Below are 22,920 nucleotides of genomic sequence, written 5' to 3' on the forward strand. Positions count from 1 at the left end.
TGATTATAGCCTGGGATCTCATATTATCCATGCGCATTCCTTGACCAGACACATTTAATGATTGGTCAAACCAGGTTCAAGAGAAAAGTACTGCTCTGTTATTAAAAGGAAACTTAATGATTGCATCTCCATTGGGAACATCATAAAATCCATAATAAAGTTTACTTTGTGCACTGACCACAGGGTACTTGATCTTGGCATTCCATGGTGCTTCTCACACTTCAAAGGTTGAAAGCACAGTGAAATTTCAGTCAGCAAACATTTCCTGGGAATGAGATAGCTTAAGTCTGTGAATTACTCAAAAAGAATCAAAATGTGAGTGCAATGATAGATGTTGGTGTTTTTTTTTTTCCAATGTATATAAAAAGGCACCTTTTCCAAATGCCCCCTGTTTGTGTTCAAAATGAGCTAGAGGAACTCTACAGTATATTCACTATGAAGGAATCAAGAATTATAAAACAGAGAATTTATGAAGGAACAAAATATCACAAAACTGTGGAGTGATACCCCAGATTCACTGAATAATCTGAGAAAGGAATGGAAGGAATAATATGAGCTAACACTTATGTGGTGCTTATTATGTGCTAGATACTGTTTTTAGTGCTTAGTAGGTATTAATTCTTTCAACCCTCCAGACAGCCCTGTGAGGTATTTTATTTGTCCAAGAGATGAGTAAGACACAGAGAGGTTAAATATCTTGCCAAAGATCACAGAGCTGGTAAATGGCAGTACTGTAATATGAATTTTCTTCTGATTTAAGATGGTACGTCTAGATGGCCAGGTGAAAACCGAGCACTGCTGAGCAAGCCCCAAGGAAAAGTGCAGCCTCCACACGAAGTTTTATTATTGGCTTCTGAGGAAGTGGTAAGTTTGCAAATATCATCACACATTTAAATGCTTTAAGAACGAATGTGACAGCTTGACATTTGGGGAAGAAACTCTGCTGGTTTCTAAGGTCTGAGTCTACCACTAAATATCTGGGGAATCTGGGTTAAAACATGTCATTTTCTGGGACTCAGTTTCTTCTGTGTAAAACAAAAGGGATGGATGATGTGCAAAAAGAGATTCTACAGTTCTTTTATGAGACAGGCACTTAAGCACATTGTGGTCTGGTGGGGAAACCTTTCTGTCTACAGAGACCTCACAGAGGACACAACAGTAGTGTTCTCTGCCATGAAGTGGATTCAGTGAAAGGACTTGATCGTATTCTGAGATACTTCTCGGTCTTTGCCTTCTCTATAAATTCTTCACCTATGAAACAGGTTAAAGCAGAAAGGATAGTGGCAATTGTAGGTTCAGGACATAGTGGAGCAAACCCTTCTTGTTTCTCTCTTGGGGATAAGCTTCAGTGATGGGGTATTGATACTGGCAACAGACACATATTCTTATCTGAAATTCAGATCAAATGATTCCACCCTTGAGAGCATTCCCTGACAATGGCCTTTCCAGCAGCATGAATCTGCCAACAGAGGCCAGTAGTTAATTTTAATCAGCCGGCTTTGCTGGTATTGCTGCTCCCATTTTAGATTTACAAAGCCATTCTTGATGAAGACAAAAAAGCCCCCTTTTCCTCTTGTGCTGTGTTATGCTCTGACACTTTATCAAAGCACACAGACAGAGGGTTGTTCTTAACCATATATAAAACAGAGCAAGCTCACAAATCATGCTTTGATATTGCACTGTGGAAACACCAAGGTTAAAAGGTAAATCTGTGGTGAAACAGTATTGATTAATTGATGTAAGAAAGGTCAGGCTCATCTTTATCTTGCTTGAAAGACTAGTTCTACATGGCAGGTCTGTTGAAATGGTTCCTATGTAAAAAGATTAAAAAAAAGGAAACCTAATGCAAAGACAATGGGGAAATCTCATCAAACAATCACTCAGGAAGTTAAAGCACTAAAACAGGAACTGGAAGGTGGATGTTATTTAGATTTCTGTGTATTTTGAATAGGCTTTCTTGGAAATACCTTCACCAGTGAAGCAGTTGTAGGAGAAGTAAAGGCAGTGATGTAAAGCCTTAGCCCTGCCCCAAGAAGACCGGAAAAGGGGGCTTCATACTCCTCTTTCCAACAAGGCTGAAATCTGTTGAAGCAGAAGACCTAACTTGTCTGACCTTCAGGTCCTGCCCAGGTTAAAGACTGTTGCATAGTGTTTCTCACAAGAAGGCTTCCGTATCGTATCGTATCACCAGGGTCTGGTGGGAAGAGGAAGAGGAAGAGGGAGTTATCCCCTCCATACCTTGAGATGCACAGGCAACTAAGAACAGCTTGCCCAACCCACTTCTGGCCCAAGAGAGAGAGAATGAGGTTTCAGAGGTAAAATTTAGGATTCGGAGAAAACAAAGAAACAAAGGAGGAAGGACTAGTGGCTGGGGGAGAAAGAAAAATATAGGGACCACGAGGACAGGATGCCAATCCTGAATTACAACACTGTTGAATGAAAAGAAGGGCCAGGGGATGGTAGTGGGCGGGGTTGGAAATGGGAATGAATGCTGGAAGTTTTGTCTCATTATGCTCGAATCTGAAAAGACCTTCAGTAAGTGTCTGAACCTGAATAGGCTAGCCTATGATGTAATCTTAAGCAAACCCAGAAACCTCAGAGGCTCACTATAAGTTTATTTTTGGCCCTGGGTGATACTCCTGCCTCTTACAGCTATGGCATTTGGAACATGTAGCCTTACCACAGCAATGAGGAGATGCCTGAGATTTTTTTCCCAGTGTTATTGAAAAATAATTGACATACATCACTATATAAGTTTAAGGCATACAGCATGATGATTTGATTTACATATATTGTGAAATGATGACCACAGTAGGTTCAGCTAACATCCATCTTCACATGAAATGTTTTGGAGGACAGATCTGGAAGTAGATTACATCATCTTTCTTGCATCCTACTGTCCTGGATACAGTCACAAAACCTTCAGCTAACTGCAAGGGAGAATGGGAAATATGCCATAAAATGTTACTTGTCTAGGTTTACCTTAGAACACCAGGGATTTAGGTTTTCATAAAGAAAAGTTTCCAAAGACTGCATTGTTAAATTTTGGAAGGAGCTACCATGGGATGTTTAGAGAACTTTGTTGCTGTTCTCTCAGATACTCAAGGTAGGAGATTGGACTCATTTTTCTATAAGTTCTATTCTTTATACAATTTTATGCTCCTATAACTATATAGGCTTTTTGTTTGCAAGGGAAAACATGAGAAGTAAGCTAGATATTTGGAATTATTTTCTTATCAAACTGATTTAATTATCCATGGCTACTTCCTACAAGTAAGTAGGGAAATTTTATGTTAAGAAAGCAGAGACACACACACACAAAAATGGAATCAGAAATTATATGTGTTTTATTCACAGATTTACCCATTTTGTGGCTTAAGGCCAGCATCTTTAATAATAAACACTTAAAGACATAAATCATAATTTGGTACAAATCCATATGTAAAATATAAGATCTAACCTTAGCATCATAGTCACTGGAATTCTGATAGTCTGTATGTGACACATTTTGCATTTTTGTGTTATTTGCTTCAATATATGTTAATAGATGGTAATTATATGCTTTTCATTTGGACAGCCCTTATCCAAAAACGATTTATTATTCGTTCATCTAATGGGTCGTGCACAGCTATTGATCATTTGGATCAGAGTTCAGTTTGAACTGCTGCTGGTTAGATTAGAAATTGTAATCATGGTAAAAGGTAAATTACAAGGTCTCTGAAGATCAGTTCTGTTTTCAGGTTAGATGTACTTTTAGATATGAAACATCAAATAGGGGAGGTTAGAGAAGGTCTGTGATGGTGTCATTTTGTGGGTTTTCTAAGGAATATATCCAGAGATCCTTGCTACCCTTTCCCCCACTGTATCAGGAATGTGAAATTTATAGGGAATGACACTTTATTACAATAAAGATGATGAAAAAATACATAAATTATTTGTGAATTAGAAAAGGATGCTTATTTATATTTTGTAAATATAAATTTTGGTATAATAAATCAAATGCTCTACAATTAAAGTTATGCAATTTTTAATATATAGAGATTTGGTTTGGATTAGAGGAATCTAAATGAAGATTAATTTAGATGAAGCAAACCTCTGGTGACTTCAATATTAAAAGGATTTTATCTTTGCTTTAAAATATTATTTTTGTCTAATTATAAAAAAAAATACATTCTCGTTGTAGAAAATTTGGAAAATTCAGAAAAATCTATTCCAGAAAACAAAGAACATTCACATTCAAAAACCCAAATGTGTTGCAATTAACATCTTGAAACATCTCGTTCCAATCCTTTTCTTTGAAATTTTTAATGAAATATTTCAAACATATACAAATATAGAAAATGATATAACAAAGCCAGACACACATCTACCTCCTAGATTTAAATATGTTACCTTTTTGCTATATTTACTTCAGATATCTCTTACTGATAAATACATATATTATAGATATAGATAGAGATACTCCACTTCTTTCTCCTCCCTCCTTTTTCCAGACTTAACTATTATTGTGACATTTCCATTTTGTAATTTTGCTATTATCATCCATAAGCAACATATGAAATTGTTTTTACACTTAGAAAGTATATGTCTTAGCAGCAGCAGCAACATCATAGTGAACACTTATGAAGTACTTATTGTCTTTCAGGCACTGTCCTGAGGCATAGTACACGAACTAACTATAGAAGGTGGGTGCTATTATTATCATCCTCATTTTATAAACAAGGAAACTGAGTTACAGAGAGGTTAATTAACTTGCTCAAGATCATACCCCTACTCTTTTCTAACTTGCTTTTTTATGCAACACTGTGTTTTTAGATCTATCCAGGTTGATACATATGACCCTAGTTCATTTATTGTAACTGCTGTATAGTATTCTATTATATGAATGTCACAGTTGATTCCCCTACGGATAGAACTTTGAAAATCCTTTATGTATCCCTTATGCATATCTGTGAGAGTTTCTTTAGGGGAGTTATATAGAAATTGAATTACTAGGTTATAAATAATGTACTTTTTAGATTCTACATAATTATAGAAAAATTTATATATTGATCTTATAGCCATCTCATTGCTTTGCTAAACTTTGTTATTAATTCTAGTTATCTGTTTTTTCTATGCTGACAGTTATATTTTCTGTGAATAGTGACAGTTTTTTCCTTCTGTTTCAATTTTACATATTTTCTTCTTTCCTTCTTCCTCCCTCCCTCCCCTGCCCTCCCCTCCCCTCCCTCCCTCCCTCCCTTCCTTCCTTCCTTCCTCTCTGTCTCTGTCTCTCTTTTCTTTCTTCTCTTACTAGACCAAGGCACCTAGTTCAATGTGGAGGAGGGGTGGTGACAGAGATAATAGTTGTCTGTTTCCTAATTGTAAAGAGAATGCCTTATTAAGAGTGTGTTTGTTGCTGGTTTGCAGTAAGTACTCCTTAGATCGAGGAAGCTTCCTCTGTTTTTAGCTTGTTAAGAGATTGGTTAGATTTTATTGAATGCTTCTCTGTGCCTTTTGAGAGGATTATATGGTTTTTCTCCTTTAATCTCTTAGTGTGGAAATTATATTAGTACAATTTCTAAATTTTAATAATCTATGTGTTCCTAGAACAATATTTAGTCATGATATATTACTTGTCATGACATTGTTGATATCATTTTCTAACATTCCATTTAGGGTTTTTACATCTGTATTAAAAATGAGATTTGTCTATGATTTACCTTTTATGAATTATCTTATACATTGTTGATATCAAGGTTTTTAGCTTTATAAAATGAGTTGGAACTTTGTTATTTTTAAAAAATTTCTTCGGAACAGTGTGCGTAATGTTAAAATTATATGTCCCTTTAAGTTGTGGTAGAACTTGCCTATAAAACTGTTAGGGTAAGGTTTTGAGGGAGATAATAGTGGAGATTTTTAATTACTGATTCTATTTGTTAAATGGTTATAAAGTTATTAAGTTTTTCTATTTATTTTTGAGTTCACCATGGTAAGTTATATAGTTTTCTAGTTAATTTGCTATTTTGTCTGAGTTTTCCAATTTATTGGCAGGAAATTTTTCATAGCATCCCCTTTGTGATTTGAAAAAGCTTTACCATCCTTTTCCTCCCTTTTTATTCCTAACGTTGATATGTCTTTTTTCTTTTATTCTTAATTAATTTTGCCAAAGGATTGTCTGTTTTTTTTATTCTTAGATATGGCAATCCTCTAAGAACCTCTTTGTAGGATTAAAAAACCTCTTTAGATATGGTGAACAGAAGCTTGACTTAAGCTTCCAAAAGAGTCATAGCTGCTGTCCATTCACATTACTGAGGAAGTTCACAAACCTAGAGCCCTTAGAGTGAAGGAGGGGCTTCATACTACAAACATCTCAGGGTGGCAGATCTCCCAATCCGCATACCCTCTGCAATGTGGCCTCCCCCATCTAAGGGACACTCCCTCATCAAGAAATGTAGTTTATTTCTTGGTTCCCTTGAACCAGGGTGGGCTCTGTGAATGCTTTAACCAATAGAATATGCTAGAAGTGTCCTTGTGCCAGTTCTGGGTATACCTTTTAACTAGCCTAGCAGCTTCTTTCTGGCTTCTTGGAAGCTAGTGAAGGGGTGAGAAATGTGACTATCCTAAGACCACTATACTATGAAAACTAAAAAACAGAAAGAGAGAGGAAGACCAGGGAGTACCACGGAGCCATGCCTGTGAATGAAAAGCCATCGTGGATGTCCAACCCAGTCAAGCTTTTAGATGACTCCAGCCCTAGCTCTATCTGACTACAAAGCATGGTAGACTCTAAGCAAGAACTACCCATTGGAGCCCATTCAGTTATAGAAATGTGAGCGATAATAATTATGTGTTCTTTTAAACTTCTTAATTTAGGGGTTGTTTGTTACATAGCCATAGATACCTGGAAAAAGTATCAATTGTGAGAATCTTCTCTCTCAGCCTTCCATCAAAAAATCTCCCATCTTTAACAGGATAAATATGCATATAATAAATAGAGATACACAAATCGTTAAGAGATTATTGTATATCAGCTCCGAGGTAATACTGTTCTCCAAAGGGCCCAGAATGCCACTGTGGTACCCTTCTCAAAGTTGGACCATATGGACATTGGGTGATAAATGGAGTGTCCACCTCACAGTGGGCCCAGTGAGTCTGAAATTATCCCATACATATTTTCTGAGTTTCTTTTGTATCTGAAGTCAATATGTATTGTTTAAAGCTGATAAATCAACTAATAGATGTAAATATATTACCTAGTGCTATAAAAGTGTCTTATTTAAATGTGTAAAGAATGTAGTAACTAAGATCAAAGGGAAAAGAGGGCGGCTGCAAGGAAATAGAATGATAGGAATTTCTTCATCATTTACAACAGGAAGTAAATAATAATTAAAGAAAGAGAAGATTAAGCTAGTTATATGTTGTTAGATTAAGAATAAGAGCTAATATTCTCATAGTGCTTACCTGGCTCTGTTATAACTGCCTTGTGAAAATTAACTCATTTAATCTTTACAACAATCCTTTGATGTAGGTATTATTACTTGTCCTCATTTTATAGATGAGGAAACAGTCAGAGAAAGGTTAAATATAATTAGCCCAAAGTCACATAGAAAGGATACAAATAGTTGTAATGGTAGCCACTAAAAGAAGCCAAAACAGACTACAAATCTCAAATCAGGTTGTTGGTTTCTGGGTGCAGTAATTCTGGCAGTCAGACAGTTTCGTCTGGAGACTCTTGAGTCTGCATAGTCTCCAGCCTTACTCTTCCTTTCCTGATAATTTGAAGCCAACATCTGAGACGTAACGCACAGATTACTGTTCATTTCTTATGGGAGAGGACATGTGTCTCTCTCTGCATTTTCAGACTGCTCCATGTTGTAGGATGGACAATTTGTTAGGGCTGAAGAGCGGGAGTCCTGATGTCCATTCTGGAAGAGGAGACTGGAGAAATAACTCCTTTGGTGTGTGGGGCAGCAAAATAAAGCAATGGTGATATCAAACTGTGTTGAATTTGTAGCCACAGATTCATCACCACCCTGTGGGGAATTTTTCTCTTTCCTCCTAGAGTTTAAAAAAAAAAACTTTATAGTTATAGTGAAGTAAATTCTTTGATCCCTGTCCCTGACATTAAAACAGTAAAAAATAATATGCTCAGGTGCTAATCCATGAGTTGATCTTTTAAATGTCTCTCTAATTGAAGTAAGAAGGATATTAACCCTGGGAAAAGTGTCATGGGCAGCAAAACATTCTTGGCTTTGCAGTTCACAGGATGAGTTGTACCAATCGTAGCTTTTTTTTTTTTCTCAATATTGTTTAATGTAACGGAAACCAAAGGAACCTACCAACTCAGTGTGCTTTTTCAACACATTAACTCAGCCAGTAGAATTAATTTCAAGTTCATTTCTGCATGGATCATTTACAGTGTTAATTTGTGAGTTTGCACGGTGACTGCTTTTTTTTTTCCTTTTTTTGCATAACAGGTGTTGGTCACAAAGTGAGTTAATTAATTTTGCCAATTAGTTGTTGCTATACTTCTCTTTCTCTCTTTTTTTTTTTTTCTAAAGCAGTGGCTGTTTTTTGTCATCACTTGTTGGACTAGATCAGGTGCTCCTCTGTGGTTTTTTAAACACCTCTGTGCACACAGCTACTTTGGCAAGTCAGGAATCAAACTGACAGCCTGTTGGAAAGGCATATCCTATCAAAAGTCTAAAGAGACACAGAGTGACAGTTCCCAGGCTCAACTGCAAGGCGTGCCTCTCAGTCTTCTTTGGCTGGCTAGGAGCTTGGCTGATGCAGGGCTCCAGTGCCAGATAGCAGAGGGCCTGAAGTAACAAAAACAAGGCCCAGAGAGGTAATTGGGACTGACAGCACATTTACTTATCCCACAGGCATCTCTGCAAGCTGCAGCCACATTTAATACAGCCTATGAGAGTCTGAGCACACACACACTTTTTGCTCTCTCCCTGCTACTTTCATTATTCTTATTTTGTATTTTTGTCATAGGTTTCTTAATCCACTCTTTCTCTAGATTATCTAATGTAATCTGAAGAGTGGTATAGAAATTTTTTTCCCTCTTGTGTTATAACTCATCATGAACCATCAAGGCAGGAAACACACCTAGAAATCCAAATTCAGTTAGATCTGAAGAAGTGAAAGTCCTACTGTGTATCTTTGGGGATCATTCACAATCCATGTTTTCAGCTGCTGTTACTGGTGTACCTGCTGCTAAATGAGAAGGGCAGACTTGAAACTTTGGTTCAGGTTCTTCAAACTTTGGAGTTAACTGAGGACTTATAATCTCCTCAAAGGTGAAGATATCAGATCTCAAAAATAAAGGGTAAGAATGATCTTTCAGAGGGAGTGGTCTGGATAAAGAACAGTGTTATTTATACCAGTAGTAGCAAGTAGGTCACACAGGATTGACTCTCCATATACTCCCCCTAAACCCTTCTCTGTGGAGGTAGTTTAGAATTCAGTAAATTTCCAGAAAGACAGATGTATTAGTCCATTCTTGCTGCTATAACAAAATACCACAGGCTGGGTAACTTATAAACAACAGAAATGTATTTCTCACTTTGCTGGTGGCTGGGAAGTCCAAGATCAAGGCTTTGGCAGATTCAGTGTCTGGTGAGAGCCTGCTTCTTTAGACAGCTGCCTTCTCTTTTTTAAATTTATTTTTATTTATTTATTTTTGGCTGTGTTGGGTCTTCGTTTCTGTGCGAGGGCCTTCTCTAGATGCAGCGAGCGGGGGCCATTCCTCATCGCAGTGGGCGGGCCTCTCACTGTCGCGGCCTCTCTTGTTGCGGAGCACAGGCTCTGGACGTGCAGGCTGAGTAGTTGTGGCTCACGGGCCCAGTTGCCCCGCGGCATGTGAGATCTTCCCGGACCAGGGCTCGAACCCGTGTCCCCTGCATTGGCAGGCGGATTCCCAACCACTGCGCCACCAGGGAAGCCCCAGACAGCTGCCTTTTTAATGTAACCTCACATGGGAGAGAGGGGAAGGATCTCTCTGGGGTTTCTTTTATAAGGATACTAATTTCATCCATTAAGGCTCTGCCTAATTCCTAATACCATCACTTTGTGGGTTAGGATTTCAGCATATGAATTATGGGGTGACGTAAACATTCAGTCCATTGCAACAGGTTTCCTGGATCACCCAGATTTGTTTTGGTAAGTTAAGGCTTATTTTTACCCATCAAAATATATGATGAGTCAGAATCCAGGACTGGGTCTTAAACAGAAATATGGAGCCCCAGGAATGTTGGAATCTGATTTTTTTAAAAGGAGAGTAGCCTAGAGTAGTGGGAATCACAGATTCCTAGTTCTGTTGAGGACAAAATTAATGCCAGAAAAAAGAAGCTATCTGCCACAAACATGGCTGCCGACCTTTAGAATGGTGAAGGAAAATTTGGGGAATCTACTTGGCATTTAGATGCCTATGCCAAAAGAGGGCCATCTAGACTTTTTCTTGCCTGAATCTGGAACTCTTGTAGCAATTTATTCAACAGCCATTTCCTTTACTTCTTCCTTGCCACAGTAAGTTTATTTGGCCTAGTAACCAGATGACTGTGGCCAGTAGGAGAGTCTGAGCCCTTTCCAGTTCTCAGGGAGTGAATCTTGATAAGTCTAATTTTTGTCATGGTAAGTCCAGCCACCTTGATGGTGATTAGCTTCAGAATGAGACATGCAATGTAATTCTGGCCACTGAGGGTACTTCAGTTGATAGCGCTTGAGAGAAAGATTTTTTTGATCCTTAGAATAGATGCAAAAGAAAGTTCAGTTGCTTATTGTCTCTGGTTGAAGCTGGGTGAGGAGGTGACACTGGATCTTCTGAATCTATCCTATAAGTATGAGAGGAGCTAGCCAAAGGACCGGGCAGCATGTTGAAGATGGCATAGGGCACAAGCAGAAAGAAGCCATTACCTTGAGAATTTCACTGAAGAGCCAAATAACCAGCTCCTTAACCGCTCTGCCTCCCAGCCTACTGTGACAGCAGATAAAAAATTTTTTGACTTTTACTGGGATTTTCTTTATCTTTTGATCAAAACTGATACAGTATCATTGTAGATAAATTTTATGTTCCATTGTTAGAATCAAATCAGAAACCTACACATGTAATCACTGGTCTGTTGTCTTGCTAATTAATCCTCTGGATACTGGTCTAGAGATAATTCACTCATTTATGGATTCATTTAGTAAATGGTTATTGAGCCTTTGCCCTGGACCAAGCACTGGGGATGAAGCCACGGACCAAATCAATATTGTTCCTACTTTCATGGAATTTATAATAGAGCAGGAAGTAGAGATGCTGAATGCATATAGTTAGAACAAAATTGTAGATTCAATGATGCCTTTACCTGAAGATCAGCATCTACCTTTGCAAGATGTATGTATGCTTAGTCACATCTGGAGGCCATGACAACCTGGTCTCCCTGTGATCAAACTGCAGTGGTTACGGGGCTTCACAGACAGAGCTGCAGGATTATAAGGGGAGACTGGCCAGTAGGCACTCTGGGCTGTACACTTTTTCCTAGATATTTTAGTAAGTCACATCATGTTCCATCTTTGCCCTTTAGATTGGTTCATTGGTAGTAAAAAATGAAAATTAGAATATATTAATATAAGCATATAAATGTAGTTCCCAGTAAATAGTATGTAAGTATGGGAATATTTACCTCTCATTATTCCTATTTAGTATTTGGGAGAGATGGTGAGCCAGATTTTAAGGAGGTGGTATCCTTCACGAGTCAGACTTTTCTTTGTGAGATTTTCCCACTCATGGTCTCTTTTCTTCTATTCTGCAAATATTTATTCTTTACTTTGCCCTGGGGATGCAGTGAATAAACCAATGAATAAACATTGGTTTCATTTCATCCTTGAAGAGCTTTGTTGTAAGTTAAGAGTACAGGCTTGGGAGACAAACAGCAGGTCTTGAATACTGGCTGTGCCACTTATTAATTGTGAGGCCTTCAGTAAGTTGTGAGATCTGTTTGACTTCAGACCCTTTGTATACAAAATTGTCAATAATTATAGTACCCATCACATAGGCATTTACGGGGATTAAATGAGATAATGCAGGTAAATCATCTGGTTGAATGTCTGACACAGGGTATTATTCAGTAAATCATAACCACACTCAGAGATTAGGCATATGCATAAGCAACTCTAACACAAGCTGGAAAGCAGTAAGGCCATAAGAGCTAGAGGGAAAATGCTGCATGAACTCAGAGGAAGGAGTCTCTGGGAAGAGGAAAGGGAGCCACTTCAAGGAGGAGGTGCCATTTGACCTGGGTTATCTCAGTGCTGCCTTAAAATTTGGCCTGAAATTTCCCTCTCTGTTTTAATTAACCTTCAGTTAGAGTGCACTCTAGCTTTTCCAGGGGCAGACTCCATCTCATTGAGGGCTGGATAACTTTCCTTTATTCTCTGATAGTATGACTGACTCCAAGCAGTTACTCCCTGAAAGCAGGAGCAGAGACAGGAATAAGACAGGGCAGTCCATTCCCACTGCTAGAAAAATATCACTTATTTGTCTCAGAGATTGCTTTACCAATAGTGCCAGAACAAAATCCTGTGATTTCAAAGAGCTGTATGACATTAAATAGATATTTTTGTTTTCCTGACCTTAATTCACTGATATTTAAAAAGAGACAGTTGGATTACACAATCTGCAGAGGAGATCCAGTGGTGAGGGCTGAATTGGACACGGTTCATAATGTACTCAGCACAGTGCTTTGAATAGAGGGGACACTCAAAAGGCATCATTTAAATATTTATAATCATAGATCCTGTAAGTCTTACTTATTAGTTTGCTGTTGCTGCTATAACAAATTACCATAAACTTAGTGGCCTTAAACAACTCAAATTTAACATCCTGCATTTCTGAAGATCAGAAGTCCTACATGGGTCTCACCAGGCTGAAATCACTGTGTTGACAGGCTCCTGTGTTCATTTCTGGAGATTCTAGAGGTAGATCTGTTTTCTCCTCATTCAAGTTATTGGCAGGATTCAGTCCCTTGTGGTTGTGGGAGTGAAATCCCCTTGTCCTGTTGGCTGTCAGTTGAGGGCTGTTCACAGCTTCCAGAGGCCACCCGTATTCCTTGGCTCTTGGCTCCCCTCCTATGTCTTCAAAGCCAGCAGTGGTGGGTTGAGTCCTTCCCCTGCTTGGAATCTCTCTTCCTTCTGTCTCGTCTTCAACTCAGCCTAGAAAAGTTCTCTGTTTGTGAGTACTGATGAGATTATATTGGAGCCACCCGGATAATCCAGGATATTCTCTCTATCTCAAGGTGTGTACTCTTAATGATACTTACAAGGTCCCTTGGTCACAAAGGTAACATTCACAGGTTTTGAGTGATTAGGGAGTGGATATCTTTGTGGGGGGGCATTATTCTGGCTCCCACACTTATCTTTCACATTCAGGAAAATACATTATAATCAGGCCTTTTAATTTTTTATCTTAGAGTTCTTATTCTCTGATTCATTTTCTATCCCCAACTCATCCAACATTTCAACAGATCTCTGTTTCCATGAAGCAATCTTGAGAGCCACTCCTCTTTTCATGCATGAATACTTTCTTTATTGTAATTTTTTTCTCTCCTCTCCCTTCAAACCAATGATTTTCACACTTACCCAATCTGTTATTACAACCATCATTTTCATATGTTATGTTTAGTTTTTGTCCCTACTTTTCTATCAATTGACTTTGTTACCATCCAAATTTTCTCTCTTTTCGTCAGTGTATGGCTTCTGCATCCTGGGTTCTTAGAGACAATGATAACTTTAAGGCTTTAGAGAAGTGGATTGAAAGGAAGAAGAGAAATGCAATAATTTGGGAAAATTTCTGTTTTCCAGCAATATATTTTATTACTGAAGTTTTCATTTTAATTTTTATTAGATTTTTAATTATAAAATTAATACCTGGGACTTCCCTGGTGGCGCAGTGGTTAAGAATCCGCCTGCCAACGCAGGGGACACGGGTTTGAGCCCTGGTCCAGAAAGATCCCACATGCCACGGAGGAACTAAGCCCACGTGCCACAACTACTGAAGCCCACACACTCCCAGAGCCTGTGCTCCTCAACAAGAGAAGCCACCGCAATGAGAAGCTCGCACACCGCAACGAAGAGTAGCCCCCGTTCTCTGCAACTAGAGGAAGCCTGCGTGCAGCAACAAAGACCCAACACAGCCAAAAATAAATTTAAATTTTTTAAAAAATAAATACCTATTCATTCTAACAGTTGATACAATATTAAATGTATAATAAGATAGGTAATAACTAGTCCTTAACCCCAGTAATCCCATGCCTGGTTAATGAAAGTTAAGTTTGTGTATCCCATGTATCTTTCCATCCCTTTCTCTATGCTTATATTACATGTACAAATAAATAGAAACTTTTCATTTTCATTTGCTGTAATGGGTTGAATTGTATCCCTTCAAAATCCATATGTTGAAGTCCTAACCCATAGTACCTCAGAATGTGACCTTATTTGGAAATAGAGTCATTGCAGATGTAATTAGTTAAGATGAGGTCATTAGAGAGGGCCCTAATCCAATATGGCTGGTGTCCTTATAAAAAGGGGAAATTTGAACACAGAAACATGCATACAGAGAGAATGCCACATGAAGTTCAAGGCAGAGAGTAGGGTGATGCTTCTACAAGCCAAGGAACACCAAAGATTGCCAGGAAAGAACCAGAAGCTAGGGAAGAGGCCTAGAATAGATTTTCTCTCACACAGTTCACAGAAGGAACCAACCCTGCCAATACGCTGCTCTTGGACTTGCAGTCTCCAGAGCAATGAGACAATACATTTCTGTTGTTTAAGCTACTCTGTTTGTGATACTTGGTTACAGCAGCCCTAGCAAACTAATACATCTGCTTCATGAATGTGGGATCATATTTTACAAGTAATTTTGTGATGTGCTTTGTTCACTTAACAACACATCATGAACATCTCTTTAGGTGGCATATTTTAAAACAAGGATATTTTCATGCTCTGGACAGGAATGTCGAATGGGCCTGGAGCTGCTCAAGGCTCCTTTTCTCAATCAGGATTGGATCTGGTAAGCAGTATAAGTCATGGAATAGTTTCATTTGTGGGAAATGGACCAACCTGGGTGCTGGCATAGCAGGCGGGGACTCAGAGTAGCCCCTTAAAATCTAACTCCTGCAGTCCCCTCATGCACCAGCACAGAACTGGACTCAAAAAGGAAAAAAAAAATTTCCCTCATACTCGTTGTGCATATGTGATACCACAACATAAGCACTGGCTGAACCGATAGGTCCCTGTTAAATTTTTAGGGAAAACAATATCAAACAAATAATGAAACACATGTGACGACTTTAGTAGCTTTGATACTCTAGGAATTCCTCTGACTTTTTGCTACTTCAAGTAAAACCAACCCACCATGATGAGAATGCAGGACTCCAATGGTTAAGATGCAGTAGTCTCTTTAGCTGAGGGATTCTTAACCTGGGGGAATTAAAACCTCATGTAAGTAAGTGGCTGAGGAATTTATCCTTATGTATGTTTTTAAGATGAGTGCGGGTGTGCAGGGAGTGTAGTGAGGATGGTTTGTATTCCCAGGGGAAACGGTAATGTCTATAGCCAGTTTCTACTAACCATAATTTCCATGGTGTCTAAATAATGATCAAATTTTGAGTGAATTCTAGGCCACAGCAAATAGAACACTGCTCTCAGGGCATTTTATATGCCTTCTAGGGCCAGCCTTCCAGAAATTTTAAAAGTGTGTATGGCAAGTAGCATGCCAGGAATTCTCTACATATTCATGCCATTCTTGGAGTGATTTATCCATGAAATGAAGCAGCAATGGAAAGCTAGGCAGATATTGCTTCCTTTTAAGGTCACTGGTTCGTAGCAAAGCACACTGTGTATGGAGATTGAAATAGGAGGGTTTATTTAGGGAGAAGACATTATGCTTATTTTGCTAATCTATCAGGTAATATTTTGTTTTGCCCAAAAATGGTAGGAATTTTGTCCTACTGAGTTGTCAGCAAAATATGAGAATATCTAAGAATATTCTCACCTTGAGTTATATTTCTTAAGTTGATGTTTAATTATTTTGACATTTCTGTTTACATTTCAGCTTTAAATTTATTTTATCTTTCAGACTTTTCTAAATCCCAAGTATAGCTTTAGGCCATAATAATCACTTCATTAACAGAATGGGCTCATTACTGGTCAATGTTTTGTTTAAGATATTAAAGGATATCTTTTAAATAGTAGCATACAGCTCCTGTGATAATACATACTTGGCCACATGAGCAGAATAAAATGAAATTAGATGATTGTATTTCATTAAATCAAGCTGTAGGCCCAAACCAAACAAACAAAAAGTGATAACTTTATTTCTCTATTTTAATTTCCTTGGGGTCTTGTATGTGGGAGATACTTTATTATATGGGGCCTTCAGACTGATGCTTGTGGCTTCTGAACCATAGTTCTGGTTTCCTATAGGGAAAGGGAGAAGGGTGATTACCTTATAAGGAGAATAGTGCCAAGGGGCTAAGAGAACACAGGTGCATCTATGCCTGAGCCAAACTGAATCTTTTTCAGCCTGAAGATTTTCAAAACCTGGGTTTATGTTGATTTTCTTTCTTATATCATCAACCTATAATGATGGGAAAACAAAAGATACATAATAATTTGTGCAGTGGTAGTCCTTATTTGTCTCCAAAATTATATAACTGTATAATTTTTACTTCTTAGCTCACTTAGCCTATGGAGATATTATTTCACGAACAGTGCTAAGAAAATTTAAGAGAAATTTTGGCATAAGGACAATTACAAGGAACCAGTTCAACTATTTTGCATGGTGCTTAGAATTCGAGAGTGGCACATGAGCCACAAATGCAACTTTGGGTTGATTAAAAATTTGCCAAACCCTGAAAGAAAAGAAAATTCTTTCCATAGATAACTATAGATATGAAGGCATGTATATGAATGCAGTGGTATGAAAGAAACTTTTAAGGAAAGGAATTCTATTTTGCCTTAGAAGATAATGAGAGAACCCTGTGGTATAAATCTGTAGTCAGAAAATTTGAGACTGTCGCATTATTCATCTTTCCATTTCCCAGAATATTTTATTCCCTTTACTTATTCCTTAAAAGTAGAATGAGGACGAAATAGGGGCAAGTGCCAAGGAAGAGAGATACTTGGATTTCGTCTTTTCCAAGATTACTTATAATATTCTCTGCTTTCTGCTTTATACTAAAATAATTAATTTTAAAAAATAATATTTGGGAGAATGTAACATCCCAGTAAATAATAACTTTCTCTTCCTAATCCATGAATATTAGTTAATATAAGCTAATGGCTATACAATATATATAAAATATATAATAGAAGTTTATTTTTCTCTTGTTTCATAGTCTGGTATGGTTCAACGTGGGGCTCTGCTCCATGTGGTCACTCAGGAAACCAGGCTCATTCCCTTGTGTGGCTCCACTATCTTCTAGGACCTTGTTGTCCTCTGCATTCAGCTACACATGTGGGGAAAGGAAGAGAATGTGGAGAAAGCATATCCACTCTCAACTGCATTGCCCCAGTGGTGATGCATGTCACTTCTACCTACATTTCATTGTCTGGAATCAGTCCAGTGATGCTGTCTAATTACAGGGGGGCTGGGAAATATAGTCTGGTGGTGGAGCCAGAAGAAGAAGAAGAGAACTCTCTGCCACAATATGCAATAATTTTCAAATAAATATAAGGAAATAAGATAGGTTTGATGCTAAAAGCAGTATAAAACATATTAATATTTACATTTGTACAGTGCTTATTATCATGCATACCTAGTTTCTTTGTACCATAGATTCATTTATTTATTTATGCAACAAATGTTTATTGAGTGCCTACTATGTGCCACTTTGCTAGACACTCGTAATATGGTGGTGAGCCAGATAGCCATAGTCCCTGAATTTATCAAGTTATCATTTTAGTGGTAGAGACATATATGCTAATTAATGTTTCATTTCAAAATATCCAGAGGCAATTTTGCAGTACTTCTGGGTAGTACAATGCCACATAAAGAATGTTTATTGTTTCCCTTCAAGTCTGTCTTCGTCATGTCTCATAATGATTTCTTAGTTATTTAATTAACATGCCTTTATCTGTCAGGTATAATAATTTTCAGAGTATCTAGTGAATCCTAGTATCTATTCCCTAGAGATGGTTAGTGGAAATGGAGGGATGTCTTTATTCAGGTTTGGGTTTGAGCCAATTCTATCATTTTATAACCCTTGATAAATGTTTTTAAATGAAACTCCTTTTATTCCATTCCTTTTGTACTTTTACCATGAAGATATTTTTTTAAAATTCCTATTTTGCAACTTGGGCCTCTCCTCCAACAGAACTACCTCGAGAGGTGAGTAACTTGAATTGCTGGAACAGCCCAGTAGAAGTTCTGACAGAGAGGTGGTGAGAACAGAGTCTGTCTGGGAATGGGCTGACTAGCCTCTCACCCCAGGACAGGCTCTCAGAAACCTCACGTTGCTGACTCTGCCCCGGACACAACCAGCCATAACGCCCTTAGGTAAGATCTTCTCAAGGAATGCCCCAGCATGAGAAGGGATTCAGTGCATTTTTCCACAGCCTTTGATTATTCTACATTTCACTGATTACACTATCAGAACAGGGAAGGCTATATTAGGCCAGTTAGAAACACAAGTTCGGGAATGTCCTAGTGGTTCAAGTATCTGGTGCCTTTTATTTTTGGAGGCACACAGATACGAAAAGGCATCCTTATGTAACTATGCCATATGAGAAAGATTGCAGTTTCTCACAGACTCTTCCTGAATGTGTCCTGGCTCCCCAGGGCTGAGAGGCTTGGGGATGGCAGTGGGGGCAGCTGTAATCTTGAGTTCAAGATTAATTGAAGAGCCACTGGTCTCATTTGAGGCTATTTGATCTCCCTGGAGGCCCCAGCAAGGGGGTGAAATTGAAATCTATGGAGATTGCTAGAGAATGTTCTCTCCAGGACCAAAAAGGAATCTAAATTTACAGTAATTCTTTCAGAAGAAAAATAATCCCAAGGGCCTTTGATCTTTCCCTGTGTACAATTGTAACCCCCATGAAATTAAAAAAAATCTTGATTATTAAGAATTCAGTGACCCCAGACTTTGCTGATGTTCACAGCTGACACTGAGTTCAAGCAAAATAACCAAACCTTAGAAAAAAGAAGGGACAAATGACCTCAGCATGGAGCTGACCCCCCTTTTTCCAGAAAAGAAGCCAGAAATGATTGAAACTCTAGTCTAACTATTAACATTTCATTATGAGCTTTCCTCTCTGACATATGGGAAATATCATTTATGAGTAGATGCCAGTCCATAAGGAATGAAACAGACTGTCTGTGGAATATTAAAGGGATAAGACTATGTCTGGTATTAATTGACATATTTTTGAGATACATCTCAGCTCCAGAGAAATAATTTCTTTCTGTAGCTTCTAGAGTTGCAGTCACTTTTATTATACTATGGGTATATGGGTATACACACACACACACACACACACACACACACACACACACACACACACACTACAATTTATTTAAATTATGGAAATGGAAAATTCAGTATTTGGGTGTTTAAAAGGTGCTTCTGGTGAAAAAGTTAAATTTCTTAGATATTTCTTAGGTATTTTGGGGAAAATCAATCACATGATAAATTGTTTCATACAGCTTGCCAACTTGCAACTACTTCTGTCAGAAATTAAACGATAACACTTTTCAATTGGAATTTTTGTCTTGCTGAAAAGGATTCCCCATTTTCTATTTGTGAACAGCAGCCCTTTTTCAAATCTAAAGTAAAATTCAGAATAAAGCCCTCTGAGAGTGAAGAGACTAAATATTATTTGGCATAAATATAGTTGCTGTTCTTGTTCAAATATAGAATATTAAAACAAATATTTGTCCAATATTTCTGGGCCCCTAAAGTTGTGAGTTTTTCTCAGGCTATAGATTATCACAATCATCAGCAGCAATTGGGGCATAAAGGAGAAAAAATAGAGGGGGCAAACAGATGGTTTGTTATTTTTTGTGTTCTTAACTTTAGCAGAATTGACTATTCTTTGACTTCTTGAGTGATTTCTCTTTTTTGGAGGCACACATTACATGATTCTAATCTTAGTTAGAAATTTTATTACTTAAGATAGTTTTTAGGAATTTGTTTGCTGTAACCATTCTTCTTAGTAGATGAGTACTATACATAGTTCTTTAGAAGATACTTCATAGAAAAATAATTCTGATATGTTCTATGGTGTGTGATGTATGTATGTGAAGTGTGTGTGTGTATTGCATGTGTGTGCAGTTTCCATGGGCTGAAACCCAGAAGTGGAACATATAATTTTTATTTACTGATGTTTAATGTCTGCCAGGGGGATGACCAAATCTTCTAAATTATGAACTCTTGTCTGTAAGTTAAAAACATTTGTCAAAGATTGTAGAGCTTTTTATCAAATGCTCCAATGTGTAGGCTTTTTGCTTAGCTGATTAGTCATCTGAAAATCTAGTCAGGAAGGTCATCTATCATAATCTCTGCTGGTGGGCCTGAATATGAAACTTGTCCCTCCATCTGGCACTCTCTTGCCCCCAGATTCAGGTAGGGTTATCCATTTTCAACAAGCTTCTTGAAGGAGGCAGTAGAGTAGGGTCTGGATTTAGAGCTGAAGACTTGGTTTTGAGAATTGCAACAACATTTTTATTATTTGTATATTTTAAAAAGCATATTTACTTTTTGTCATTTAACAGCTTCTAATCTTTTTATAAATCATGGATAATGATAACCTACTATATACAATTTTATCAGGAGTAAATAAAAAAAGGGGCAAACTACTTTCTTATAAAGTTCTCAAGAGATGCTAGGTGTTATTTTTTGTTTCAGAATTTAAAATCACATGTTCCACTTGCCCTGTTCTTCAGTTCCTATTTATCCAGTGAACAGAGATATATTGAATCTCTACTAAGTGTCAGATCCTGGGCAGGTACTAGGGTGGGGTGATCACACCTGGAGGTCCTACCTGGAGCTAATAGCTCAATGGGAAATCTGACTTTAAAGAAATACATTAACAACTGTGTAATCATGCCTGGTGATAAAAGCTGAGGTGGAAGAGTACTCATTTCTAGAATAAAGTATAATGGAGATTGAATTTGGACTATAGGTCAGGCAGGGCCTGCTTGAAGAATTGACAGCCACTTGATGTTGGATTTTAAGGAAAAGCTGTGTAGGTGAAGAGGGGGTCAATATGTCTTCTCAGCAGGGAGTAGCTGTAGGGCTGGAGTAGAGCTGTTACTCTGGGGTGGCAAACAAGGCAAGTGTGCTGAAGGAGTGGAGTGATGGCCAGTGTGACTGGAGGGTAGAGAACTGGGGATGGGGGTGGGATGAATGATGGAGGATAAGGCTGGAAAGGCAGGCATGGGCTACACCTTATAAAGATTTGTGTTTTATTGTGAATTTGGTTGGATGCCATTACAGTGTTTGGAGCAGGTGAGTGGCATGAGTTGATTTATGTTTTAAAGAGTGTAAACCCAAAGTAATAAGCCATATCATCAGCCATGCCTTTAATAACTCTTGATGACTTATAAAAATATACTCATCGGTGGTGGCGCAGTGGTTGAGAGTCCGCCTGCCGATGCAGGGGACATGGGTTCGTGCCCTGGTCCGGGAAGATCCCACATGCCACAGAGCGGCTGGGCCCGTGAGCCATGGCCGCTGAGCCTGCACGTCCGGAGCCTGTGCTCCGCAACGGGAGAGGCCACGGCAGTGAGAGGCCTGCGTACCGCAAAAAAGAAAAATACTCATCATAAACATTCAAACAATTTACAAAAGTACATAAAGGAAGGCAAAATTCATTGTAGTCAGTTACACTAATTGGCTCAATCAGTTCCCTATTATGACTTTTAGCTGTTTCTGATTTTTTACTAACATACTGATGTGGTGGGCGCCCTTGTACATAGATATATTTCATATATGTGATTATCTCATTAAAGCAAATGTTGAAAAGGGAAAATGCTGGATTAAAGAATTTGCACATTTTATATTTTCATGCATATTGCCAGTCATTTGGAATTCACTTTAGAGAATCATGTGAAGAAGAATCAGATTTTTTTTTTTTCTAAATGAATAGCCAGTTGTCTTATTCACTGCAAAAATAGGCTGGGATTTTAAAGCAGCACAAACACTAATTTTACTCTTTGCAAACTTAAGGCTGGTTTCTCTCATTCCTTTGTTTTATTTGTGTACATGTCAGTTTCTCTTACTGGACCATAAACTCCTTTTAGTGATAGAAATGGTTGTATTGGGCCACACGAAGCTTCTGTTCCAGCTGGGCTGTTTACTAGCTGCAGGACCAAAGACAATGGGCTATTACAGTGGCTGTAACTTAGCTTTAAAATACTCTAGCATGGATGATAATATGTGTGAGCGAGTGAGTGTAAATTAGTTTTAATTCATGCCTAGTTAATATTTGAAGTAACTTAATCCAGAGTACACATCAGAAGGCTGCTTAGTTAGCATTTGAAAGACTGTAATCAGGACTTCACTTTCTGAAGGCCATAGGTATAAACCTTCAACTACTGCTATCTCAATCTACATTAGAGGGTTTTCAATGAACATAAGAACTGCTGGAGATTTTATTTCATTGGTGAAGCATGTAGTATGCCAGATATGTGGGTTAGTTAGAAAACTTGTGTAGACGCTTGGCATCTCCACCCTTGCTGCACAATTAGAGGCACCGTGGCTCCAAATATCTTCTGTTCTGTTCAAACCTGGTGCACCTGATCCAAACAGAAACTCAGCTGAATTCTGCTTCTGTGTGATTGTGTCACCACTTGCTCCACGTGGCTGTTTATTTGGTGGGTGTAAGTTGCATGGAGCTGGGACAGGACCAAGCTTCCAAGGATAGGTTTACATTGCTGAATTCGGTCTGAGA

General features: G+C 38.2%; 1 long non-coding RNA gene across 1 annotated transcript in view; it reads left to right on the forward strand.

The window, feature by feature from the left end:
• The first annotated feature begins 768 nt into the window (after positions 1 to 768).
• Positions 769 to 22,920, forward strand: part of LOC309809650 — a 222,977-nt gene continuing 200,825 nt past the window's right edge. The window contains exon 1 of the long non-coding RNA XR_014294886.1: positions 769 to 864. This is a non-coding gene — a long non-coding RNA (uncharacterized lncRNA). The remainder of the gene's footprint in view (positions 865 to 22,920) is intronic.

Source organism: Mesoplodon mirus (assembly GCF_964341445.2).
Source record: "Mesoplodon mirus genome assembly, chromosome: 8".
Classification (NCBI taxonomy): Eukaryota; Metazoa; Chordata; class Mammalia; order Artiodactyla; family Ziphiidae; genus Mesoplodon; species Mesoplodon mirus.